This window comes from Chelonoidis abingdonii, chromosome 2, assembly GCF_003597395.2.
Source record: "Chelonoidis abingdonii isolate Lonesome George chromosome 2, CheloAbing_2.0, whole genome shotgun sequence".
Lineage (NCBI taxonomy): Eukaryota > Metazoa > Chordata > Testudines > Testudinidae > Chelonoidis > Chelonoidis abingdonii.
Window position 1 is genome coordinate 186,425,045 of NC_133770.1, and position 27,751 is coordinate 186,452,795.

Genomic DNA, 27,751 nt, shown 5'->3' on the forward strand with positions numbered 1-27,751 from the left:
CCTGGGTTGGGACCTGGAGTAGAGGGCGGGCCCAGGTCCCTCCCTCTCCACTCCCCTCCTCCAAGGACACTAGGGGAGTGATTAAGAACTGGTTCAGATGCAAGCAATATCGCCCTGAACCTACCCCAGAGAAGAGAAAGCGCGAGACCCAGAGAACAATACCGGCAATTTGCCACAGTACTATGTGAAAAGTATAAATTTCACTTAAGATTTTTCATCTAAGGATCTGAAAGAACTTTAGTCATGTTCATTAATACTTACAACACACATGTAAGATACTTTATTTATCTGTACCAAAGGCAGAATATTTATATAAACTAAGGCACAGAGTTTGAGTGATTTTTCCTATCCTACATGGTGTCAGTGACAGCCAGTATATTGAAGGCAAAATTTCTTAGTATAATCTCCTGCTCAGGACACCAGACCTCCATAGCCAGTTTAAACCAGATGAAGACATATTTTTGGTATAATCTTCCCTGCTTTCCCCTTATACCAAAAGAGGCATTGCCCTTAAAAGTTAAGGGGTATTTCAGGCCTGAAGTTTTGGCAAGGGCCTAAATCTTATTTTTTAGTTTTATTTGAAATTTGGTGTTTTCAGTGGCTTTGGAAACTTTTACTGGATTTCTATTCAGATAAGTGGGTATGTTTTGAGTTGCACTTTGATTTTCCAGTATAAACGAATCCCAGCTGAATCCAAACAGAATTTCACCTGATTTTGAGTAAAAACCATGGAGCAGTGCAAGTTTCTCATGCTGGCACAAGAGACAATAAAGCAACGAGTTTATCTCAAAAGTTTTGTCAACTTTAGGGAAACTTTCAGAGAACCTGGGCTGAGTCTTGAGTTTGTGATGAAACTAGGTGAGTTGCATGTGGTGGTTTCAGGTTACACAACAGAAATGTTACACAAATCAGGTTGTCGGACTAAGGGCCTGACTGTGCCCTGAGTTCAGTGAGGCTACTCATACTTGAAGTTAAGCATGTGCATAAGTCTGGACAGGATTGGGCCTCAGATTAAGACATGGTTGTTAGTGAGTGTTATTTCATGGATTTCAGTGGGACTGCATCTATTCAGAGCAGATGTGCATTTGGTCAATAGTCATATGGTTGCTGAAACTTTGTCATTGCCCCGCTGAATCCCATAAGACAAATAAAGAACTACAAGGAAAGATGCAGTATTTCTTCCTGTCTCTAAAATATGGCCAGATCAAATTCTCCTGTTTAAGTCTGTAGATGTGCTCTTCGTTGCTCTACGGCACAAATTCGCAAGAGACCACTCTTTCAGACACCAGTGCCTTTTTATTTCCTTGTATTTTCCCCACCACCACGTATATACAGCTTTACACAGTTTACTATCAGGCAGGTAGCCCCTTGGGGAACAGCTTGCTCTTACCGCTAGCTGGGAGCAATAGGCCCTCACTCCTCGCTTTCCTGTTCCTTCCCTCCTGCTAGCTTTATAGGCCTTCCCCCATCAAGCTCACAGGTGTCTCTCCTTTAGGGCTTTAATCAGCTACAGCCTGTCAGCTCCAATCTCTTCCCCTTACTGGGAGCTGAACTAGCAGGCTCTGAGCTAACAGGGACTGAGTCAGTGCCTTTTGGCCAGCACCCTGTTACAAAGTCACATACTGTATTAATATTATTAATTTAAAAAATACGCCGTTAATAATGGTCCCAACTATTACACTTGACTTTCCTTCCAGATAGAAAAGAGGTAGATATTAAATACAGTTGCCAAGCAAGAGGAAGAGAGAGAGAAAAAAAGAGTTATCATTAATAACACTTTGAGTGATGCAATTCTGATTACTCTGTAGTATATTTTGGACATATGTTCTGGTTTTCCTGATTTATTTTACTTATGGTTCTTGATTTATTTTAGTTATCACAGAATCGGCCACATATTTTTCACCCCTGTGGATTCTGCAATGCCTATTTTAGTCAGGTGATTGAGAACTGTGTCTAAAAAATTTGAGACAAAGTAAAACATTTCCACAAATACATTTAAAAAAAACAACAAAAAACACCACATTGGTAGGTATCAGACCATCCATCCTAATTTTGTTATATTTAAGCAACTTTTGTCTCTCTAGAACCATACAATCCAGTTCCTGTCTAAATCTTGCTGCTTTTTCCTGTACAACATCTCTTATATCTGTCTTTTTCCTTTCTCTTCACTTAACTTCATCTCTAGTCCATCATCAATATTTTAATGACTTCAACTTCCTCCTCTCTTGGCCTTTGACAAATGCCATATTGACCGACTTATATCCATTCAGAAAGTTGCTACAAAAATAATTTTCCGGGGTCACTACTTCAGCCACATCAGCCCACTCTTTGCATCCCTCTGCTGGCTCCCCTCTTTCCCATCACATCAAACACACGCTTGTTGTCTCCACTTTCAAGGCACTTCATGGTCTAACCCCAGCCTACTTATCACCTCTCTTATGCTATTGAGATGGTGACTCCTGCCTCCATTCCATCAGTGATGCCAGTCTTGATTGCCCATTTGTTAACTTTTCTAACAAGCTCCTTTGTATTTCTCACATGCTGCCCCTCATACCTGAAACAAAATCCCTGTAGAAATCTGCAAAGCCTCCAAATCATGCTCCTTCATATCCCTTTTTTAATGGCACTTCTCTGCCATTTTGCATACCAAAAAAGAAACCAACAGCCCAAAACAAGGGTTAGGCAGCTGGTGTGTTGTGTTTGCAGTATATTACACTAATTATATATTATAATTACCTCACTACTATCTTGTGCTCCTTTCTGTTTTTGTTTCACCCATCGCTTCAGCTCTCATCTTAGGCCTTGGCTACACTTGCGTGTTATAGTGCAATAAAGCCACCAAGAGCGGTCTATTTCACTCCCCGTCCATACTGGAAAGGCACGTAGAGCGCTCTGACTCTGCGGCTGGGGCACTCCTGATACTCCACCTCCCCGAGAGGAATAACGTTTGTTGCACTCTCACTGGAGCACCACAGTGCAACAAACGTTATTCCTCTCGGGGAGGTGGAGTACCAGGAGTGCTCCAGCCGCAGAGTCAGAGCGCTCTAATGTAGATTGGCCTCCAGAAGTGTCCCACAATGCCTGTTCTAGCCACTCTGGTCATCACTTCTGAACTCTGCTGCCCTGTCCTCATGGGACCAAGCATCAGACCCGCCCTTTAAATTCCCTGGAAATTTTGAAAATCCTCTTCCTGTTTGCTCAGCCAGGCATAGAGTGCTCTCAGCACATCTTTCCAGGTGGCCATGCCAGGCAATCCCCAGTATGGAACAATGGTGAGATGCTGGACCTCATCAGTGTTTGAGGAGAGGAAGCTGTGCAGTCCCAGCTGTGCTCCAGCCATAGAAATTACGATACCTTCGGGCACATATCAAGGGTAATGATGGACAGGGGCCATGACTGGGATGCGGTGCAGTGTTGGGTTAAAGTGAAGGAGCTGCACAATAGCTACCGCAAAGCCCACAAGGCAAACGGCCACTCCGGTGCTGCCCTCATGACCTGCAAATTCTACAAAGAGCTGGATGCGATACTTGGGGGCGTTCCCACCTCCATTGCAATGACCACCCTGGACACTTCTGAGCCCAGCATGGTGCGGGGGGGGAGGAGGAGGAGGAGGAAAGCGTGAGCGCTGGTGCTAAGGTGGGCAGACACACCCCAGAATCCCTAGATGCATGCAGCCAGGAGCTCTCCTCGAGCCAGGAGGAAGGCAGCCAGTCGCAGCATCTGGTGCTTGGGGAAGGACAAACAGAGGAGGTTCCTGGTGTACGGCTTTCTTTTTAGGAAGGAAGTTTTTAGGTACGGGCTCTTTGGGCGAGGAGGGTAAGGGCTGCATGCATTCCTAGATGTGGAATAGCGCATTGATGTGGTCTATCACATCACGGTAATTGGCATTGGTTCAAAAGTCTCAGCCAGAATGTGGGCAATGCACCTGTGCCGGTTTATCTGGAGAGCCAGTGTGGTTCTTGTCCCAGTCAGGCTAATGTGTCCATGCCACTGTGCCGTGAGGGGTGGGGGGGACCATTGCTGTACACAGGCAAGCTGCGTATGGGCCAGGGTGGAAGCCACATTGTAGTAGAAGACCCTCCCTTGCTTCCCAGGTTACCCTCAGCAGTGAGATATCTTTCAGGACGAGCTCCTGTGGAGAACGTTGGGACAGTGTTCAGTGTAGGTGTCCCCTGCAGCTGTTGGCTCTCCCCAAGGCACAGAAACCCAGAGGACAGTAGAGCCATGAAACAATCAGTCCCCATAGACCTTGTGCTTACTCACCATTTCTGGGGCTCCTGTGGGTTATGCGTGCTCACTTTGGGACAGTCAAAGTATGGTTTTTGTGATTGCCCTCCTTAAGTGCAGGGGAATCATTGCTCTGCTCTGTCTGGTGTGTACAATGTTGCCTCTATTAAGTGTTGCATTTTGCCTGTTTGGGTGCATTCGTAATCCTTGTAGCCCCATGCTGGGCCCCTCTAATAGGCCTGCTTTCTGGCTGTGCAAATTCAGCATCCAGGTGTTGAACCTCAGAGGTCCATTCCTCACTGAATGTTTCACCCTTCCCTTCACAAATATTATGGAGGGTACAGCACGCGGCTATAACCATGGGGATGCTGTCTTCAACCAAGTCCAACTTCCCATAAAGAGAGCGCCAGTGCCCCTTCAAACGGCCAAAAGCACACTCCACAGTCATTCTGCACCGGCTCAGCCTGTAGTTGAACCGATGCTGGCTGCTGTCAAGGCTCCCTGTGTAGGGTTTCATGAGCCACAACATTAAAGGGTAAACGGGGTCTCCAGGATCACAATGAACATTTTGACTTCCCCTATGGTGATCTTCTGGTCTGGGAAAAAAGTCCCAGCTTGTACCTTCCTGAACAGGCCGGTGTTCCGAAAGATGCGTGCATCATGTACCCTTCCAGGCAAGCCTGCGTTAATGTCAATGAAACAACCACAGTGATCCACAAGCACTTGGAGAACCATGGAGAAAAATCCCTTCCGATTAATGTATTTGGAGGCTAGGTAGTCTGGTGCCAGAATAGGAATATGCGTCCCATCTATTGCCCCTCCACAGTTAGGGAAACCCATTTGTTCAAAGCCAGCCACAATGTCATGCACATTACCCGGAGTCACTGTTCTTCTGAGCAGAATGCGATTAATGGCCTTGCAAACTTGCATCAACACAATTCCAGCCGTCGACTTTCCCACTCCAAACTGGTTAGCGACCGATCGGTAGCTGTCTGGAGTTGCCAGCTTGCAGATTGCAATAGCCACCCGCTTCTCCACCAGCAGGGCAGCTCTCAATCATGTGTTCTTGCGCCACAAGGTGGGGGCGAGTTCATCACACAGTCCTATGAAAGTGGCTTTTCTCATCTGAAAGTTCTGCAGCCACTGATTGTCATCCCAGACTTCCATGACGATGTGATCCCACCACTCAGTGCTTGTTTCTGGAGCCCAAAAGTGGCGTTCTGTGGTGGAGAGCATGTCCATGAATGAAACAAGCAATTTTGTGTCGTATGCATCACACAACTCAATATCATCATCGGACTCCTCACTGTTATTTTGGATCTTAAGCAGTAACTCGACTGCCAAACGAGACGTGCTGGCGAGACTTGTCAGCATGTTCCACAGCAGTATGGGCTCCATTCCCACAGACCAAAAGGGAAGACAAAGCATACTCTGCACAGAAACGGTTGAAAGATGATGCCAGATACGGACGGAAACACAGGGATTGCTGGGATGCGAAGCGATGTATCATGGGGCATTAGGACAGGATCCAGAATGCTCCGCACCCCACGCCCCCTTCCCACAAGCCACAGCGCCAGAGTGGGAAGAGGTGCTCTGTGGGATTGCTGCCCATAATCACCACTCCAAATGCTGCTTTAAGTGCCATGAATGTGGCCACGTCAGTGAGCTTGCAGCTGTCAGTGTGGACAGACTGCAGCGCTTTCCCTGGTGCACTCTCCAAAGGCTGCTTTAACCCACAGCGCTCCTCATCTGCAAGGGTAGCCCTGGCCTTAGATAGATTGCAAGGCTCTGTGGGCAGGAACCATCTTTTTGTTGTTCATTTGTACAGTGCCCAGAACAATGCGGGCCTCATCCCAGACGACAATACAAATAATGAACAACAATTGTGCTGTTTTCTTACAGCACTATAAGTAGAATTGTTGCAGTGTAGTTTGCTGATTCCTTAGGCCTTGCCTACACTGGCAATTTACGGTGCTTCAACTTCCTCGCTCAGGGTGTGAAAAAACACCCCCCCGGAGTGAAGCAAGTTTCTGCGCTGTAACTCACCAGTGTAAATAGTGCTCCCAGCACTGGTAGCCGTGCTCCCAGCACTCTGCCGTGACCACACGCGCCACGTGCCGTGGCAGCACTCTAGCACTGCCAGTGTAAACTAGCCCTAAGATATCATTAAAGTTGTGTGCAATTAAAGAGGAGCTTAAAGAGCAGGGAACAAGTAAGGGAGCACACAGACACAAATGTTTTGGTGATATTTGCTAGTTCATGGGAATTGACGGTATTTGCATATCCGTTTATCTTCAATATAAAGTCAAACTATTGACACTTTTCTTCTACAGATGGTTGACCGAATTTGTGAAATACATCACAGCTAAAACAGGTAGGAAACCAGATTATCTGTCCTGCCAAAATTTTTGAACTTTCAGAATATTGTTCATCACAAATCAGGATGAAAAGGCAAAATTTTTCACAAGAAGAAACAGGAAAAAAATTAATGTCATGTCAATCAAATTATTTCATTTCATTTTCAACCTTTTAATATGTAAACTAAAGTCAGTTTCAAAACAATGTGATTTTGAAATGAAAAATGGAAACGATTCTCAAAATGTTGAAACAGGATGTTTTGACACTTTCATAACTTCCCCCCCTACTTTTCTACATCAATTGTTGTCAAAATTAATGCAATATTGTGAAAAACTTTGGTTTTGTCAAAATGGCATTTTCTAACAAAACTTTTAACAAAAATTTTCTAATTAGCTCTAATTCTGGTATTGTTTAGAAATTACCATCATGGCTTTCTTTTGCAACCTCCATCACAAATTCAAGCAGTTTTACAATGCTTCATCTTGATCTGAGCAGGCTGTTTGCAAATCTCCACAGACCACATTTTGGCCAGTGTTATATAACCAATTTTTCTTTTTTTTATTGTAGCTGTTGTAATCAGACCTTGATAAGAATTGCTGCCAGAGACATCCAATCAGCCCCATGTTATCATCTGGAAATGATTAGAGCCTTCAAGGCAGATTGAAGCCATTTAGAGAGCATTGATTAGTTCCTTATTTTAAGTTGTGCCATTTCACCTGTAAGATTCTTGCCTAATTTACAGAGATTTTATTTATTACACTGTAAATAGTAAATAGTAAAACTAATTTTGTTGTGTGAACCCAAAACCTTAAACTGGCTATTGAAGCTGTAACTTTTGTAATTTGAAAGTCATGTGATTAGTGTTTGCTCTCTTGCAAGGCACACTAAGCAATCATCATATCAGAGGTTCAATTACTTCTTAATTATGTGGCATTGTAGCTGTTTGGCTTCATTTCCTGAGATGATTCTAAGCATCCTCACTGTGCGTGCAACACTTTGGGTTACCCACTGTGATTCTTTGGGGTTCAGTCCAGCTCCCAAAGGGATAGTGTCACTGCCTGCCCTGCAACTCTGGGTTCATTAAATGCTATGCTGCTATGGCTCACAGCCCTGACACCAACAGCCAGCATACAAGCATGCAGGTCAGACCCTGGCTTTCACTGCCCAATTACTTTTTGCAGGGTGACCCCAACACCCTCCCAGTCCTGAATTTCTTCAAAACTGTCTGCCCTGCAATGTCCAGCCCTCTTGCTGAATGCTTGTAGAAGTTAAATTCGCTGCTCCTTTAAAGAGACATTACACTGCACCAATTTCCCAGTGCCCTGCACAGCTGCGTGCTGCTCCAGCCCGTGTCCTGCCTCTTCCCAGTCACCCCGCACCCCAGCTCCATCTCTTCCCACCCTTGCTCTGCCCAAGCCCCACCCCTGCCCACCCCTGAGAACTGCAGCAGGGCTGAGCCTGCACTCACTGGTGGCAGGAAGGGCAGGGACCTGGCCCCAGCTGTGCCACCGGTGAGTGCTGGGGGGTGGTTTCTCCTGCCCCCCAAGCCATCCCACTGCCCCGGGGAGGCCTGGGGCAAGCCCCTCCCCCATGGAGGCCTGTGGCCCCTCCCCCCCAAGGGGCAGCTGCTTAGGGCCCCAGAATAGCTAGGGACGGCCCTGCATACAGCACTCAAGAATATTAATGATCAGTGAGTTAATAGTTTCCCAGTGATATATTACATGCCACCTGTTGGGTATCTATCATGACAACAGGGTGCCAATTGGCATTGGGGTGCTCTTAGAATCACACCCAGCTTACTGCTCAAAGACATCGACTATGCCTTTTTGGATGGTGCCTTCCCTTGTGGTGTAAATGTGGCAACAATCGGGGTAGCGCAAAGTAAAATTAGGGTTGCATCTATCAGAATGTTGAGATCCTCACCAAAAGCAGTCTCAGATACTCCTACCAACTTTTCTTCCTAACTGCTGGAAGCCAGGTGGTGACTTAGGCCAGCTCTACACTAAAAAGTTAGATCGATATGAATTGACCTATTTCTGCATGTTTCTATGCTAAGATTTGTTTCTGGCTGACATAAGTGCCCCATTACCACAAAGCCGTAAAACTGCCTCACTGAAAAGCTGTGGTTAACTTACCGAGGTCGATGTAGTGTGAGTGTAGACACTGTGTGACCAGTGTCTATCCTAACAGTCCTCTAGCCCCAAGTCCTCTAGCTACAGTGACAGCTCTGGTTACAGTTGTAAACTCCACTGCCCAGGAGTCACAGAGACTTGAAGCCTCCCCCACCCCATCCTTTTAAAACTCCCCATGTGTTTTTGAAGTTCCTTTTCCTGATTGCCCTGAGCACACCTTCAGCTTTCCCTTGCGTGCAACCGCTCAAAAAATCACCCTGGCTCAATGCACTAGATGCACTCTTGTCTGGAGTAGACAGAAGATATCAGACCTCCTGGGCCTGCGGGAGAAGAGGCTGTGAAAGCACAGCTATGGACCAGTTGTAGAAATATGGACATCTATGAACGGATTGCACAGGAGATGTGCATCCATGGTATCTAGCCATGCCAGAGCCTGTTTCAGAGTCTGGCAAGTCCCACCAGGCGAGCACATATGAGCCTGATGAAGGGAGCAAGACCTCAGGTAAGTGTGTGCATATGTTTTTCCTTAACAGGGTTTAAATTCAAAGGCCAGTGCCCAGCCCATCCTCATGTTAACAAGAAACAAGTATCAACTATAAATTGTTTTACTCGTATGAGATGAAGTAGAGGTACAACAGAGGTAGAGTTGGCATCTGCTTTTCATTTACCTGCCAGGTGAAGGAGGGGAGGGGTGGCATGCGGAGCACTTTGTTTATGAATGTAGGGCTGTCCCTTTTATCCTCCTGAGATCTCAGTGAAATTTGTGGAGATAGTCAGCCGTCCTCTCCCAAAGGTTTTTAGGCAGGGCTGCCTTATTTCTTCCTCTGCAGTAGGACACTTTCCCATGCCACTGTAATAATTGAGCTGGCACCATTGCAGTAAACAGGTTAGTGGCATACAGGCCCAGGCAGCTGTGGGATGTCAGTAGCTGCTATGTCCTCAGTGCCTTTGCTAGCCCCAGGAGTGAGATACCAGCTAAAATCACCATTGCCTGTGGGAAACAGTCAGTGGTGCAAGTAGAAATCATTTCTTGCTGGTATGCTGCATTCATGGGAGGGACATGAGGGGGGGGGGGACGTGACTTCCCCACGTGACTCCTCCCCACCCACCCCCAGCCTGGGGCCCCTGTGCTCTACCCGTCCCCTCCCCATGATCCACATCCATCCCATGTTATCTCAGGGGAAGCTCTGTCCTCTTCTCGAAGACTTCTGCTGTACAGACCCCAGGCAGGAGGACTCAGGAGATGCAGCTGCTGCATGGATGGGCTGGGGCCCAGGCTGGGGCAGTACAGCTGTGCCAGAGGAGCTGCCAGCATGGGGCTGCAGGCTATCCTGGGAACCGCAGCGGTGAAAGGAGCAGAACGTGCAGCTCCTCTGGCACAGCTGCTGTACCACCCCCAGCCCTTCCATGGAGCAGCTGCGTCTCCTGAGGCCTGGGGTTGTACGGCAGCCTCGCCGGAGGACAGGGCCGGGAGCAATGTGTGTGTGTGGTGGGGGGCTAGGGGCAGTACAGCAGCCGCACTGGGGGAGCTGCCGGCATGGGGCTGCCCAGTGGCCCCACATTCTGCCCCTTTCACTGCTGCGGTTCCCAGGAGAGCCCTCAGGCTCTCACAGCTCCTAAGAAAGTCTGTATCCATCTTCATCTCTTGGTGCAGGGGCTCCTCCACCTCAAGTAGTGGTGATGGTGGTGAGGGGTTTCAGAGGCACCTTTACTTCTCACTTGAATGGAGAGTATTTCAGCATCTCCTTTCTGCTCCTGAATCAAAGCAGCAGCCCCTTGTTATGCCTTCCAGGAAGCGTGGGAGAAGGCCCAGCAGTGACAAAGCTTTATGGTGTCTTTCAGCTCAGCTTGCTGCTCAGCGTTCAGTACCTTGGGCCTGCTGTCAGGCAGAGAGAGATAAGGGCCAACCCATTTTCTTGTCAGTGGAACTGACTCTTAATCTCAGCTGCTGCTCCCAGACAGCTTGTGATGGATCCTTGGAGACTTGCTCCCAAATTCAGAGGTCCTTTTTGAACACAGGATCCGGATATCTGCCAATAGCTGCCTTAATCCATCCATGTCAATTTTGTTGTTCTCCTTACAATAGAAGAAGAGATTTCATGGGATATGTTTTGTGACATGCTGAGCTAAAACACACTGTGACAAATTTCCTCCTCTACCTTGGTGTGTCCTGCGCTTATTGACGGATTTGCTTGCCTCACAGATTCACCCTGCGGGTCGGGAAACAGCCCAGAGACCTTCTCCTCTGGTAGAAGCCACAGTCCAGGTCAACTCCTCCTGTGTTTGATCAGGAGTTGGGAGGCTTGGGGGGGAACCCAGGCCCGCCCTCTACTCCGGTTTCCAGCCCAGGGCCTTGTGGACTACAGCTGTCTAGAGTGCCCCCTGGTACAGTTGCTACAACTCCCTGGGCTACTTTCCCATGGCCTCCTTGCAACACCTTCTTTATCCTCACGACCGGACCTTCCTCCTGATGTCTGATAGTGCTTGTACTTCTCAGTCCTCCAGCAGTTTGGCTACTGACTCTCAGCTTCTTGCACGTCTCTTGCTCCCAGTTCCTCACACACACTTCCTCTCCTCTGGCCTGACTGGAGTGAGCCCTTTTATTGCATCAGAGGGGCCTTAATTAGAGTCAGGTGATTAACAGCCTTACCTGACTCTTGGCAGGTTAATGGGAGTCAGGTGTTCTCATTAGCCTGGAGTAGCCCCTGCTCTGGTCACTCAGGGAACAGACGCCTGCTTCTCCTGTGGCCAGTAGATCTCTCTTCTATTCCTCTGCTGTAGAGGGGAGAAGGGAAAGGGCTGTTGCTGCTGCTGTTGTTTGTGCTCAGCACTGGGCCCTCGCTGCTGCTGCTGCTCTTCCTGCTGCTCCCTTGGCTGGGCCAGACACCACCACTTCCATTCCCACCTCCTTCTTCTCTGCTACCCTCTAGTTGGCTGGCTGCTGATCCCCTCACACCCCCCCTCGACTGCTGCTGTTACTCCACCTACAACCCTGGGGGGGAGGAGAAGGCTGCTGAAGGTCTGCTTTCCAGAGAAGGAGGGGAGTGAGGGACCCTAGCTTTTGTTGCTGAGGACACCACTATCTGAGCAGGGTCTCTCCTGCCTGGACACCAGACCACCACCACCTGGAGCTGCTGAGACTACTGTGGCTGTTGCTGGGGACCTGTTGGAGCCCCGAGGAGGAGGAGGAGGGGAGGACCACCTGCTGCTGGGAGACCACGTGAAGACCACTGTGGAGGGGGCTTTTCTGGACTGAGTCTTTTTTGAACTGTGCTCTTGTGGTGGGGGTTTGGACTGTGTTTGTTGGGACACCAAGGGTGTGGTGTGGAGCCTGCCCCCGGTCCATCCGTGTCCCCTTTTGCCCCCACCACCATTGTTGCCCCCTCCACCACCCCTGCTGGCTGTTTTCCTTCTGCTTCGGCCTCCTGCCTCTGGGACTGAGCTGCTCGCCTGGCTCACCACGCCCGCTTCCATCATTTGGGCCTGCAGCAGCAGCAGCCAACCATTGACTTTTTGGCACAATTCCCCGTGAGCGCACCCCTCCCACCCCCCTCCCCCTGGACTGACCCCTTTCCTTTGCCACATTTGTCCGCCCCACATATTTCCCCTCTGTGGCCCTGATAGTTCTGCCTCAGCCCTGGGGCTCTCCCCGTGGTCCTTCTACCCCATTCCCAGCTCATCCTTCCCCCCCGCACCTTGTGCTCCCCCAGCCCTGATTGGTCCCTCCCCTCATGTGCCCACGCCCCCTCCCATGTGTTTGTGCCCTTCCCCAGTTGGTTTCCCCTTGTTCACTGCACCCCCCCCCGCCGTTGTCCCCCCTGATCCCCTAGTGCAACTAGAGGAGCCAGAACTCCCCTCTGCGTCGGTGCCTTAAAACCCTCCCACCGCTAGGTCTTTGGTTGCTCCCCACGCCCCTTTCGCCTTCCCTTTCTGGCGCCCTCCTCCCCTGCCTGCAGCCTAGCTGGGAGGGGTGGTTGCCTTCTCTCCTTCCCCTCTCCTTGCTGTTTGTCCCCCTCCCCGCTCTCGTTATGGCGGGGGACGCGGCGGGGGAGACCCCTCGCGATGCTCCCACTGCCCCTCCTACACCTGCCCCCGTGTCCGCTGCCCAAGCCTCTACCTTGACCGTCGCTGCCGATCCACCTACCTCCACCCCTGCTGGGGCACTGGCGGCGGCAAGTACTGGGGAGACCTCCGCTGCTGCCATGTCTCTCCCCCCTTCCACTTCGGGGGAAGCCCCCCCAGCCGGTGGGAAGGGTCAAGGTGGGAAGAAGGGTAAGGGCCCTGCTAGAAAGGCCAGGGCCTCCATGGCGGAGACTGCCCCCGCTGCCGCGGCCCCACTCCTGGCTGCGGCATCCCTCCCCACTGTTCCCTCCACCAGCTCTGCGGGTGTCCCTCCCCCAGCCCCCAGGGCGTACGCCCAGGTGGCGGCGGTCCCCCCACCTGCCTCTGCTCCTCCGACCGCCGCTTCCTCTCCCATCTACAGTGGCTGGGGCTCCTTTCCCACCTTGACCAGGAAGCACGGCGTCTGTTGCCTCCTGGTGCCCGCCTCGCCCCACATGGAGACCTACGTGCGAGCGTTGGCGAGGGTGGTGGGGCCCACGGCCATCTTGGCGGCCTCCAAGATGTACGGGAAGGTGGTCTTCTTCCTCACATCGGAGGCCGCCGGCCAAGAAGTGGTAGAGAAGGGCCTGGCGGTGGGGGGCGTGTTCGTCCCTCTGGAGCCGCTGGAAGACCTGGGGGTCCGCTTAATCCTGACCTCCGTCCCTCCCTTCCTGCCCAATGCCGCCCTGTTGCCCGCCCTTTCTGCCCTGGGGTGCCCCATCTCCATCATCAGCCCTTTCCCCTTGGGCTGCAAGGACCCCACCCTCCGTCATGTCCTTTCATTCCGCTGGCAAGTGCAGCTTGAACTGCCGCCGGCGGCGCATGGCGGGGAGGTGCTCGAGGGGTCCTTTCTGGTCCCCTACCAGGGAGCCCACTACCGGGTGCATTATTCAATGGGGGAGGCCCAGTGCTACCTCTGCCGGGTGATGGGGCACGTCCGGAGGGATTGCACCTTGGCCCAGCACGGAGGAGTGTCCGGGACCCCTGAACACCGGTACGGTGCCAGCTCTGTCATTACCGGCACCCCTGGCTGCCCGGCACCCGAAGCTGCCCCTCCTACTCCTTATCAGTCTACCACTGTGGAGGAGGGTGCGGCGGGAATGCCCCGGACTTGGGAGAGGGCTCGCCCCAGGGGGAATCCTCCCTCGCTTCTGCTGTCCCACCACTGCCTCCCCGAGTCCCTGAGCCTTTGCCCTTGCCCCCCGACCCGACCACTGTTGGCCAGCCCCCGGATGATGCCATGGAGGGCTGGTCCTTAGTGCAGGGGAAGCGGGGCAAGCGGAAGGCTCAAACTTCCTTATATCCTTTGGATTCGGAGGCCCCCCGGAAGAGCAGGAAGGGGGGCACCGATGACGAGCCTTCCGCCTTGCCCCCTGATGACTCCCGTTCTGTGGTGCCGGCTGGGGACATCGTGGCAGCACCAGAAGGTAACGCCGCCCCTCCTCTGGGGTCCCTCCCCGTGGAAGCCCCCAAGGGAGCCTCTCTCGCCCCCTTCCCACTCGAAGCCTCTGCGAGCAATGACGGGGGTATCGCTTTGGGTGCTAGCGGGGAGGGCCCTGGGGTGGTGGATGGTGATCTCCCTTCCATCTACGAGGGGATCGAAGCCCTGGGTCTGACCCTGGTCACGGAGGGGGAGGACGACCCTCTGCTAGCGGGCCTCGATCTGGGCGACCTCACCACGGTCCCCCTGTCCCCGAGTTCCCTTCCTCTAACCACTGCTTCTGCTCCCACCTCTGGGAGTCCCCTGGATTCTTCCATCAACCTGGCTGCCGGTGGCACCCTGTTGATGGCCACCGAGCCCATTGGGGCGACGGCCAGTGCCCCGCTGCCGGGACCCGGTTCCCAGGGGGTGTCCCTCTTGGGTGTGGAGGACCTGCCCTCCTTCCTAGGCAGGGACCCCACTGACGAACATCTATCTCTGGATGCCGAGGCTGCCGCACGTGCCACGGTGGCTGAGCCCAGCATCTTTAGGGGTCCCCTTCCTACTTCCCAGATCCCTGAGCCTGGCCAGGAGGAGCCACCGTCCAGCGGCTCAACTATAGAGGCTCAGGATCCTGCCTCTACCCGCTTCCCAGATTTTCTCCCTGATCCCCGCCCTACTCCTGTTAGCCCTGTCGTTGTCCCCCCCACCTCCTGTGATGCCAGTGTCACCCCTGGGAAAACCCCCAGGGAGCGGCTTCACTAGTTTTTCCGTGTCCTGACCCACCAGGGGCTGCTGTTCTCCTTCTGCCACCCCTTGTTGAACCGGGGAGCGGGGCGCTGGATCGCGTGGCGCTCGGACCACGTTCGCGACGCGCCACGTAGGGGGTCTGCCCCTGCCTGCCTTGCCTCGGTGCCACTGGGCTGTGACGGGGGCCCCACTGTCGGGGGACAGTTCATCGGTCTGGTGACCCCACCCCCCCCATGCGCTGAGGAGGAGCTGCGGGATGTTTTCCTCTGACGACTCATGTCCGATGGCTCCTCCTAACAAAGTCTCTCTTGCGTTCCAGCGCTGGGGGATTTCCATCAGGTCCTCCGGGCTCTCGCGAGGGCCCTCATTGGTGAGCGGAAGAGGATCCGGGAAGCAGGCCGCCGCGGCTGCTCCAGCGGGTCCGCCTCTTCCGTGATCTCTGTTAGTCACCTATGGGGTAGGTCACGTGATATGTTTGCAGTGAGTCCTGCCGAGGGCTGTGGGGTGTCTCTTGTGTGTTGCTGGCGAGGGATCCCCCCCAGGCCCTCTTTCATGCACCGATCATCTTTGCAACGTTCAACACCCGGGCTGTTTATGCTAGGATGGGTCTTCCTGCAGGAACCAGTGTGCTCTCCTTTACCTTCGGGAGGCGGGGTTACTCTTGATTTTTCCTTTGCAGGAGACCATACGGATCCGGCCGCTGACAAGCTATTTGCTGGCCGGCTTGGAGTGGTGGGAACTGAGGCCTACTTTAGCCACTTCTCGGTTTTTGCGCGCCGATGTGGCGACCCTGGTCTCCCCCGTACCTACGGCCCGAGGTGCTGAGGGGTCACTGACTGTGCCGGGCCGCTCTGCTTGCACCTCCGGGGTCCGCAGTGGAGGGGCTTTTTGTGCGTTAATCTTGTCAATGCTTATGCCCCGTACATCGGCCGGGAGAGGTTTTTGGGCATTTTTTTCAGCGGGAGGCGTCCGCCTTCCTCAGCTCCCTGGATCTCGTGAGTGACCTTGTCCGGGGAGGGGATTTTTTATACCACCCTTGAAGGAACGGGACCGCTCGGGGACTTCCGAGCTCAGTTGCTCCTTGGCCGCGCGGACGTCCTCCGGTAGAGATTGTTCAGAACGCCCACTCCCTGTGGACGCCCTGGCGCGACCACACTCCGGACGACGTTTCGACGTTTTCACCTTTCGGTCCGGGGTGGAGGCCCATCTGTCGTGCACTCCCGGCTGGACCGCATTTATCTCTTATCGCGTTTCCACCTTTTACGGCCCACTCCTCCTCGGCAGTTTCATGCTTCAGGCCGGGCCCCCTTTCGGATCCCATCTGTGCACCGTGACAGTCCTCTCTCTGCGCGGAGTGGCGGGGCTCTGGCTAGTGGCACTTTAAAATCTGTAGTTTGCTGGAAGGATGCTGGGCTTGTGTTGGCGTATTCCTGTCGGGAGTTCTGTGCTGGCTGGCGAGTGCAGCGGTGCTGCGCCTTTTTTTCCTTCGTCGCGGCGTGGGGTTGGTGGGATCTGGGGAAGGTGCGCGCCCGCTCTTTCTGCCGTGACGACACCCGGGGCGCTTCGCATGCGGTTAGGGATGGCGGCCAGTTAGAGCAGCTGGAGTCGGGATTGTCTTGGAGCTTGGAAGAGTCGCTCTGGCCTCCGTAGCCCCGAGATCCATCCCTCTGCAGAGCGTCCGGAGAAGCGGGAGGAGCTTCGGCCCTCGAGACCATCAGGCCCGGGGGCTTTTGTTCGATCCCGCATCCGCCTCCTTGGAGATGGATCACGCTCCCGGTCTTTCTACGCCTGGAGAAAAGGAGGGGGCCAAGAAACACGTCACTGCCTCCTGGCGGGGACGGCACCCCCCTCACGGATACCGGCGAGATGTGCGAGGGCCAGGGCCTTCTACGCGGCTCTTTTCTCCCCGGATCCACCGATCCTAATGCTTGCAGATGTTGTGGGACGAGCTCCCGATGGTCGCACGCGACCAACCGGCTGAGCTGCCTCTCTATCTGGCCGAGTTCTCGGAGCCCTCCGTCGCCATGCCACCATAAATCTCGGCTGGACGGGTGACCGTGGAGTTCTACCGCGTGTGTGGGACTGTCTCGGCCCAGACCTGGTCACCGTCTGGGCCGAGTCTTTGCAGAGCGGGTCCTCCTCTCTCGTGCAGGCGGACCGTGCTCGCTTATGCCGAAAGGGGGGACCTCCGCGATTACGAATTGGCGTCCCTCTCGCTCCTCAGCACGGACTACAAATCATTGCGAAGGCCATTCTCGAGCCTAGGGTCCGTTGCTGGCGGACTGGTCCATCCAGACCAGACCTACACCGTCCCGGGCCGCACATCTTGATAATTGTATCGTCGGGACCTTCTGGAATTAGGGTGTAGGGATGGTCTGTCTTCGCCCTTGTCCCTGGATCAGGAGAAGGCGTTCGACAGGTGGATCCGGGTATCTCCTGGGACTCTGCGGCGTTCGGCTTCGGACCCCGTTTGTGGTTTTCTCCAGGTGCTGTAACTTCTCGGAGTGGTCTGGTCAGGCTCAACTGGACCCTGACCGAGCGGTCAGCTTCGGGGGGGAGTGCGGCAGGGGTGCCCCTCTCGGGCCAGCTGTACGTCCTGGCATCGAGCCCTTCCTTTGTCTCCTCGCGAGAGGTTGACGGGGTTGGTGCTTCGGGAGCCGGAGCTGCGCTGGTCCTGTCGCGTACGCTGCGATGTGCTTCCTCGTGGTCCAGACCGGGGCGACTTGGCGCGGGTGGAGGCTTGCCAGGCTGTGTACTTGCGGCCTCCTCCCCACCGGGTAACTGGTCAAGAGCTCTGCCTGGTGGTGGGACGGGTGCAGGCGAGCCTCCCTCCCACCCGCTTCAGCCATCCGTGGAGCGCGGGCGCTGCTCTATCTCGGCGTTTTCCTTCTGCCACGCATCCGTCTCCGCCGTGAGAACTGCACGGTTGGAGGGCAGTTGGTGGCGGCGGTTCCGGCATGTGACGGGACTACTCCGGTGCCTCTCCCTTCGGGGGAGGGCACTGGTTCTTAATCAACTGGTCCTGTCCATGCTCTGGTACTGGCTCAACACCCTGGTCCCGGCCCCGGATTTCTGACCAACCTCTGGATGGCAATTCTGGAGTTCTTTTGGTGAGGGATGCACTGGGTCTCTGCAGGGGTCCTCCACCTGCCCCTGGAGGAAGCGGGGCAGGGCCTGAAGTGCCTACGCACTCAGGTCCATGTCTTCCGCCTCCAGGCCCTGCAGAGGCTCCTGTATGGTGCAGGTAGTCCAGCGTGGAGTGTATTGGCGCATGCCTTTCTCCGCCACTTCCGAGGGCTCCGATACGACTGGCAGCTCTTTTACCTCCATCCGAGTGGTCTTCCGCGAGACCTCTCCGGACTGCCGGTCTTCTACCAAGACCTCCTCCAGACCTGGAAGCTCTTTTCAACAACCAGGTCCGTGGCGGCCACCGTGGGGGCCGACCTCCTCGCAGAGCCCCTGCTACGCAATCCCCAGCTTTGTGTACAGGTGGCGGAGTTCCCCGCGGTGCGCCAGAGGCTGGTCTTGGCAGGAGTCACCAGGGTTGGAGATCTCCTGGACTACGACCGGGGAGACTGGCTGGATTCCCTGATGCTCGCTCAGCGCATGGGACTCTCCAGACCTCGTACTCCCCAGCGCGTACTTCAGGAGGTGAGGGCCGCTTTGCTGCCTGCTGCTCGGGCTTACCTCAACCGGGTCCTGCGAGAGGGCACGCCCCGCCCACCCTCCACCCCAGGCCCCGTGGACATTTTTATAGGGCCCCTGCCCCGTGGACCGAATCGGCCCCCTCAGCCTTTCACTGCGAGCCGGCTGCACGATCTGCAGCCGGTTCTGTTCCAGGCTGTGCCACGGAAACATCTGTATACGCTCGTGCTCCACACCCTTCACTACCTCACCCTCGCATCCCGCCCCGATACTAAATGGTGGGACCTCCTGCCACCTCTCGAGGGTGAGAAGCCCTGGTGGACCAGCTTGTACTCTGCCCTGGTCCTGAGGCCCGCCAGGGATGTCAGTTGGCGGCTCCTTCACGGGGTCGTGAGCGCGGTTCACCCCTGTCCCTAACACCTGCCCTTTCTGTGGCGAGAAGAAGACCTTGGCACACATTTATTTGGAGTGCGCCAGGTTGCAGCCCCTGTTCTGGCTCCTCTTGAATATCTTCTTGCATTTCTGGTTGCACTTTTCCCCTCACCTTTTTATCTATGCACTCCCCATCCGCGGCCCCACGAAGTCGTGGGATCTCCTTATCAACTTCCTCTTAGCTCTGGCCAAACTAGCCATCTACAACACCAGGGAGAGGAGGTTGGCCAGTGGGATTTCCCGCAACTTTGGGGCCTATTTCTGCTCCTCTGTCTGTTTACACATCCAAGCGGAGTTCCTCTGGGCGGCGTCCACTGGCTCCCTTGATGTCTTCGAGGAGCAGTGGGCATTGTCTGGGGTTCTCTGCTTGGTGTCCTCATCGGGTTCCCTTCATTTAGCCCTATGACCTCACTCCCACTCCTGTTTTTTTCATTAGTTGTCCCACGGAATTGCTTGGTGTCCTAGACCTGTGGATCCTTCCCTTAGGCTGGGGGGAGGTCCTTTAGAAGTGGGCGGGCAAAGCCTGCCCACCCCTTGGATACCAATAGGATTACTCTGCTGTTCCCAACTGGCGTGGGTCTATCACAACACATAAACCTCATAATCTTAATTCATATCTCAGGCACTTATATGGCCCTCATCTGAACACCTCACAATACCCTTGCGAGGCAGGGAAATACTGTTATCCCCATGATACAGATAATGATGTAACCCACACACCTTCCGAGTGTGGCTTCTGTCCCATCTAGTGGCACCGAGACCACTTAGAGAGAGAGAGAAAATGAATCTGCTCTACAGCCTTAGCTAACAGCTAGTTGGCGTTCAGTTCATGCAGTAGAGGCTCATGCGCTAAGCTCAGTCCCACCCGTCCATGACTGGGACCCGTCGGTGTTACAATGGCACAGCAATTTAGAGCATGTCTACATTGCAGCTGTGAGTGAGCCTCCCAGCAGAGTGTATGTTGCAGTGTGGGCAGCAGCTTGGGCTAGCTACCCAAGTCCAAGCCAGCCTGAGCCCATGGGTCCAAACTTGGGCAGCTCGCCTGAGCCACCGGCTATGCCGCAATGTCCACACTGCTAATTTTAGTCCACTAGCTCAATCTAGCACGAATCGGCCTCCTTGGGCTGGGAGGCTCACTCAGAGCTGCAGTGTAGACATACTCTAAAGCCTTGGCAGTACTATGTAGGTTATGTGTAGCCACACGACCCAGTGAAAAGCAGGTTGTGCCCACACTGCAGTGTGTACACAAATGGTGTGTAGCTGCTTTTGGCAGGGAAAGGCTCCGGCATTGGGAGCTGCTCGAGCTTTTCCTTGCTGTCTCAGCCTTTTCCTGCTGCTGGAGTCTTTCCTGGTGGTAGGGAAAGATTCCATCAGTGGAGAGGCAGTGGAATGCTATGCTCTCAAAAATAGCAGTGTAGAAATGGGAGACACTGCTTGGACAAGCAGAGAGCCATCTAGGGCATATACCCTAAGGTTCTGGTGTGTCTTTAGTGTACTTGCCTAAGCAGTGTCTCATCATCTACACTGCTGATTATACCTGTGTAAGGGGCGTTTGCAGTATCTGTATGATACATGCCCCTGTAGCCTGGGTGTCTTGCCATGGTCACACAGGAAGTCTGCAGCAGAGCTGGGAATTGAAGTCATATCTTCTGAGCCCTAGGCTAGCACTCTAACCACAGGGCCAGCAGTCCTTTTGAGAGTCAAAAATTCTTTGTTTGTCTTAGTTTTGGCAAACTATTGGAGTTAAAAAAGAAAAGAAAAAAAAAAGCAATTTTTCCCCACTTGATAGCATTGCAGTAGCTTCCAAATGCAAACTATCCCCTCCTGGAGAGGACAGACTACATATTGGGAAGCTGGGTATTTTGTCATTCCCCCTCCACACCACCACCAGCACCACAGCAAGGAACCTGAATATTGCTGAGTAGAATAATGTAATGATATTCTGTTTTAAATCTTAAAGCATCACTACAATAAGTTCTTAAATTATTATTCATTCCATTCCAGTTGGGCATGCTACGTGCAATGCAGGTCAGAGAGAACTTCTTGTCACACATTCTCTGTGCAGTTGTGCAAGGGTAGGGCGAGCAGATAGCAAGTGAGAAAAATCGGGACAGGGGATGGGGGGTAATAGATGCCTATATAAGAAAAAGCTCCAAATATTGGGACTGCCCCTATAAAATTGGGCATCTGGTCACCCTATGCAAGAGCCAAGGGGGAGAAGCAGCCCAGGAAGAGTGAGTAGTGGTGAGGGCAGAGCAGTGCCACTAGTATAGAAGTAGTGTTCAGAAACATTAGGGCTACAGCCCTACCCTCTGGTTAAGCTCTGTTGTTGTTGCACTTCTGTATGCAATTGCGTGTGGTAGAGTTTGATCTTTTACAAGCAATAAAACAGTAAGTATCTGAGGGAAAGATGTTGCTCTTAGACTTGGAAATGGAAAGAAGACACTTTGTTAGTATTCAGATAGTATTTACAATAATGTTAGATCCAGTTGTAAATACAGGTGAAGATGTGGGATTCTCTGCTGAGGTCACACTGGAATGAGGTCTCCAAACACCTAGCAATTATCCTCCTCTCAGTCTGGCTCTCAGGAAAGAATCAGACTGGGGATAAATCCTTTGGCCTGTCAGAACATTCAAGTGAACTACAATTAAAAGTTATTCACTGTAAAAGAACATTGATTCTAATGATTTTTATGAGCAAAACATTCCTGGGCAATAGCATGATAATGGTATTAGAACCTAATACATTTCCAACTTTTTGATTTACACCAGGCAATAAACCTTGTTGTTTTTTTAAAAAATACATTGCTATTAAAACTAACATTGCACTGAGATTCTCAGTTCCTGGTCTGAGATGAATTATTATTTTTATTGACTGACAACGCCCTTTTTCTCAGTTCTGCATAACTGTGTTTGGTGGCTAGAACTTTTCTGAGAGAAAGGTATGTTGCTCCCTCAGATCTGAATGGTTACCCTCTAAATCATTCTTAATTAAATCATTAAACCTTGAAGCTTAAAATAAGGGAGTTGGGAAGGTATAAAATATGTCCATGTATGCTTTTGTGTTAATTTATGTCTTGTCTTATGTTGAAGAGCAGGGAAAAGCAAGTTAAGCATTTTTAAAAAACCACATGATCAGTATAATTGATGCATTCAGCCTATAGAACATACACATAATAGTCCATTGTAATAATAAGATTGGCCAGCCAATACTTTGCCTTGGAGACCATTACTTAAGCAGATGACTCTTGACCCCTTTCTTTTAGAACTTCCAGAGGTTTGCTAGAAAGAACTTTTTTGTGCCAGTCAGTCTTTAACATCTCTCTCTGGGCAGACTCAGTTTTTCATTTAACTTGCTTTTGAACATTAATCCTCCTTTTATCCTGAGGATCTTTATGAGAAATGGATTGGGTTTGGAACCTTTTCATAACAGCAGTTGTAAATGGTTCCTTCTTATGGGTATAAATCTGTCACAATGAAGCAATGATGCGTGTGCTACAAGACAGATGTATTTTTTAAAGGAAAAATGTTATTAAACAATGAGCAAGCAATGTGCTGCATAGTGTATTTAAGATCACTTACCTTTGTTACCTCCCTAGAACTAAAGTGCTCCCAAATCTGTAGATGGTTAAAGAAATTCAATGTATAGTGAACAGATATGAGAATGTGGAACAAGTTGCTGTAAAGAAGAGTCAGATATCTTTTGACATAACTCATATATCTACCATTGGGGCCCAGTTCCTGAGGTTGCTGACAGGCATAAGAAATGGACAGAGAAAGATTTGCAACCCGAAGAGCAAACCTGATTAAAGCATCCATTTTAAACAGATGTTGACTCAGGAAAAGAAGAATGTTGGCCAAAACCTTATAGACTTAAATAGAGCAGGGAAAAGCAGGTGATTGCTTTGTGACATCATTGGAAGGGAAAGGGCATAACAGTGAAAAAAGTGTTTGAACAGGAATGCTAGAAATTATGAAAGAAAGGACGTTCATGGTGGTTTGTACTTGCAAAATAGACCAGATAGACTACTGCAAACAGGAAATTGAATAAAATTATAGCTACTATAAAAAGACCAATTCCTCTTTTTGTGTCAGTCCCCTCTCAGCACATCCAAGGGTTTGCTGTTGCTCATTTCTTCATTCCAGAGCCACCATCTTTCATCTTATTCTCTTCTACATAACACCCTATAGCTCTTTTTTTCCTTTGCAGTGACTATCATTTCTGCAGTCTCTATTGCAGAATCATTTGAGTTGAAAGGAACCTCTAGTCAGTCACCCAGCCCATCACTTTGCATCATGATAGAAGTGCTTTAATTAACCATATGCCATCCCTGATATAAAAGAAAAATACAGTAAAAAATAGCATATGATCAAGTGGACTGTGATCTTAAAACAAATACATTTTCGAAAACAAAGCATGTCAGTACCAGTGAAAATCGTTGTCAAAAATATAGTTCCAATATCAATCATGGAGCCAACAGACATGTTTTCGTTGTTTCTTTCCCATATTGCCAAGAGATAAGGGTTAATTCTTTGCTCAGCTGAAGAGCCACCCAGAAGACCATGCCTGGTTTACAAAATGGAATGAATTGCAGTTGCCTTCATCTTTTATAGGAGAATGAGGTCCCAGTGTGTGATTATTATTACTAGTTATTACTTGCATCATGTGTACCACATATTATTCATAGTTCCATATGCACAGTGCTTTATAATACAATGAAGAGGAATTCCCTGCCCCCAAAAGTTTACAGTCTAAGTCAAGACAAGAAGAACAAGGAGGGACATGAGAAAGGGAGGACAAAAGAGAAGGCTATGTTGAGGCAGTCATATGGGAGCCTAATACACAAATCTAGAGAACAGTGATGCAGTGCTCCATCTTGATAAGGTTAGCCTTCTGCATGGCTCATTGCATTCGGAGAACAGTATTCTCTGTGCACATGGTCTTCTCTGTTAAAAATGGAGGATGGTTGAATTCCACATTCTAGCCAACTTGGCAGTTTCATCTTAGTTTTTAAATCTCATTTTCTCCTAGAAAAGTAATAGCTTAAAAAAATCCTCTTTAATATTTCCCAACTAAAATATAATCAAACTTGATTCCATGCACTGGCTTTGTATATGTTCCTCTTTTCTCTCCTCACTGCTTGACCTTGTTGAGTTAGTCAGGAAAAGCAACAAAGCGCTGCTTTGAGTTCTGTAAATCTTGGTCCTCGTGTTTCCTGTGAACAGGTCCAGCTGAGAAAGTTAAGCAGGAACCTGGATCGATGCTGTCAGGGTGCCATTACAAACACTGTATGTCAGAAGAATATTGGACAGAAAACACTGCTTAAACCTCAACATTGTTTTTCCAAGGCATGAAATGTTGCTCAAATTTATATAATAAATATTTCATTGTATATCATGGGGAATTCCGTGTAAGTCTCAAAATTAGCTGGAAATCAGGACAAGCCATGAGCCTGGCTGCCTCATAATTATGAAAGTATTTGTCCGGGGTATTTTTTCAAGGAAGTTCCCTAGCATATGGACAAGGCAGAAATGCAGCATCCTTGAGAGAGAGAGTCAATCAGCCTTACATAATGAGAGAATCTTTTAAATTGAGATTTTAAAAAAGGGAAATTACTGGGAAGAAGGATTAGGGAGAGTTTCAGTGAATGAGAGAACTATGGAAAGAGTAATCTTCCTTCTCCTGTACACAGGTAGAAATTTATTTGGGAGAGGCCAAACTTGTGATTACATAGGGACTATGAAGTCAGAATCCAGGGAGAGGTTTGTGAACCAGAAGGATAACTTTGAAGTGGATTTGAAGTTGATGTGAAATGAGTTGTCGGTCTCAGTCTATTTCCTACTAGCTGGATGTACTTGCTCAGAAAACGCCATCATGTTCAGCATCAATTGGCAGTCTCAGCAGAGAGGGAAGAACTCAGTGAGCCATAGAGCTTCAATTCTAGAGCTATACTCTCTGGGGTGGCTAGACTCTCCAGGGTGGCTAGACTCTCCGGGGTTGGCACAAGCTGGCAGGGTGGTGTGGGGAAAACATGCACTGCCACTTCCACATTTAAGGCACCTTCCACTAGAGGACCTCAAAGTATTTGGCAAACATTCAGAACAAATTCTCACCACAATGGAGTGAGGGAGTTCAGCGTTGTGTTGTCCCTCTGTTTCACAGAAGGGGAAACTGAGGCATTGAAGTTGTCACTTGTCCAAAGTAACAAATAGATCGCTTCAGCCTACAAGGCTATCGTGAACTTTGAATTCAGTTTAAACATTAAAAGAAATAAATGGATAAGATGGTTAAAATGATGCATCTATTCAGAGTTGATGTAGCCCTGAGTTTGAGCACAGAAGAAACCTGCCTTCTGCATGATGCAGCCCCTTAAGGCTATAGCGCTAATAAATGTTTTGTTACAACTGCACTTCTTTTCAGAGGTGCCTTTCTTTTCTAATTAAAAGCAATTCTTTTTTCAACCTATTTGTTTTAGTTCTATCAGTTTAAAATGTGGCTTTCTAACACTGCAAGGCTTGGGGAATACAGGAATATGAGATGCAAAATCCCTAGACAATCTTCTTTCTTGGCACGAAAGTTGTTGTTACTGCATTGTTTTTATTATTCATCAAAAGGAAAAAACTTTTCAAATACATCAATATGCCACGTAATATAAGCTCTTCCCAACCACTGCTTTCCCTCTCTTGCCCCCCTAACCTCCACCTCCTATTTTTATAAGTAATCGGGTTGTAACTACAAAGTCAATTTCAGGTCATCTTTCATTAGGTTAAAATATATTCTTATTGGCAAGTTTTTCCCTATTATTCAAGAATACACATATTGTTTTACTTATAGTTGTGTGTTGTATTTTATGTTCTAATATGAAAGTTATGCCTGTATATTATAACTAGAACAAACTGGAATTTGGTTTTTGTTTTTTTAAATGAGAGAACAGATTCATTATGTTACCTTTTCAGTGTGTCTTTTTAGTTCTCAACATGATTAAATAGGCTTTGTATGTAGTAACGTAAACCTACTGTTTGCTGTGTGAATTTATCCTAGTCTAGATTAATAATTAAGAGGAATCGCCATAATTAATTAGTATGCAAATTCTCTCCCTGCCACAAGGGGCAGCAAAAAAGGCATTTCAGGTTTACTTGTACCACTTTAGTCCTCTGTACCTGGAAACAACTATTTGAAAATAGAAGTTGAAACTTTAGAATTGAGGCCCAGTTCAGCAAAGCACTTCAGTTCCATTGATTTCAGCATGTTCTTAGGTATTTGCTTACATGATTAGCTGACTTAGGGCCTTCAGGGCCTTCAGGCAGAAGCTTGCAGTTGTAGCACATTTTTTTACTGTATTTGGTGCCTAGATAAATTGGTGCCTGGCACCTTATACATTCCTAGAGTAAGACAAACGGGCTTTCTGCACTGATGCCTCAAGATCAGTAGGATTTCCCCATGGATCTTAGGATATTTGTGACCTTGGAAGGCCAAATCTCAATCCACCAGAGGAGATGGTACAGTGGGAATTCCTCTAGCTTTGAAGGTGCCTGAACTGCAAGTGGCATATGTCTCCTGCCAAAGTCCTCTGGAACTGAGTATACTGGATGTTTTTGGAGTTGGGCTGTTTTGGAGTTTGCTTAAGTTTATTTCTTTCAAGTATGCACATACAAAATGCTAGTGCTCACAGTTCACTAAGTGGTAGTCTAAAAAGGCTATGATATTTAACCAGCATCTGAAGTTCAAGGTGGGAGCTAATGAGTATGTACTCTGTGTCACATCAACCAAAGCATTCCAGTAGACTTCTTTGAATATTTATAAGTGTCTTGCATTGCTTCATTCTGACACTGTTCATTAAAGAAATGCTTTATGAATATGTATCTTTAAAAACTCTTCCTTTTGTGGAGGAATTACCTGGAGTTTCTACTGTCTGTTCCTCTCTGGATAGCTCAGAAACAATGAGTAGTAGTACCTAGTGCTTCAGATTCCTGAATGTTCTCACTGAGACCAGTCAGCAGGACATGGATATAACTTTAAGAGACTAGCAAGGCAAATGATAAGGTATAGAGTAAATTTAAATGATAGTGCAATTGTATATTCCACCTTTATCTTTTTTAGTTGCTTTAACTGATCAGATCTTTGTCCACAATGGTTCACAGATTGTTCTTGAAATACCTAGTAAGGTCTGTCTTTCTCCCAGCATGCCCTATTCACCTGTAAATTAGCCAGAGAATGTTCTTTTGTATTTACCTTAATGTTAATTGCAGCCAATAATGAATATTGCAGTTTAAGGGACATTTGTTTTTGACTGTTGATACCTAAAAAATAACACAGGAGACTGGATGGGCAAATACTGTGGTTCTTCCTAACTTGATCATGAATACCTTTGTAGTTTGGTTTCATGTTGCATGGTTTTATGGATACAATGGTCAGCAATTCCTTGTTTTAAGCAATTTCTGCCAAATTAGGAGACTGAGCTGCAATGCAGCCATTTTGCATTGGAACACCAAGAGATACTGACCCTAAAGTTAGTGTTGCCCCATTAGTCCAAGTAGGTAGACAATATTCAGGGCTTTGCAGGATTGTTTCCATTAGGAGGAGAAATGGATGATACGAGTCAGGTATTTCTTTGGTGCAATCTTGTATATTTACAAATAATGTGCACTAAATCCTGTTTCCCTGAACACACGAACAAACAACAGC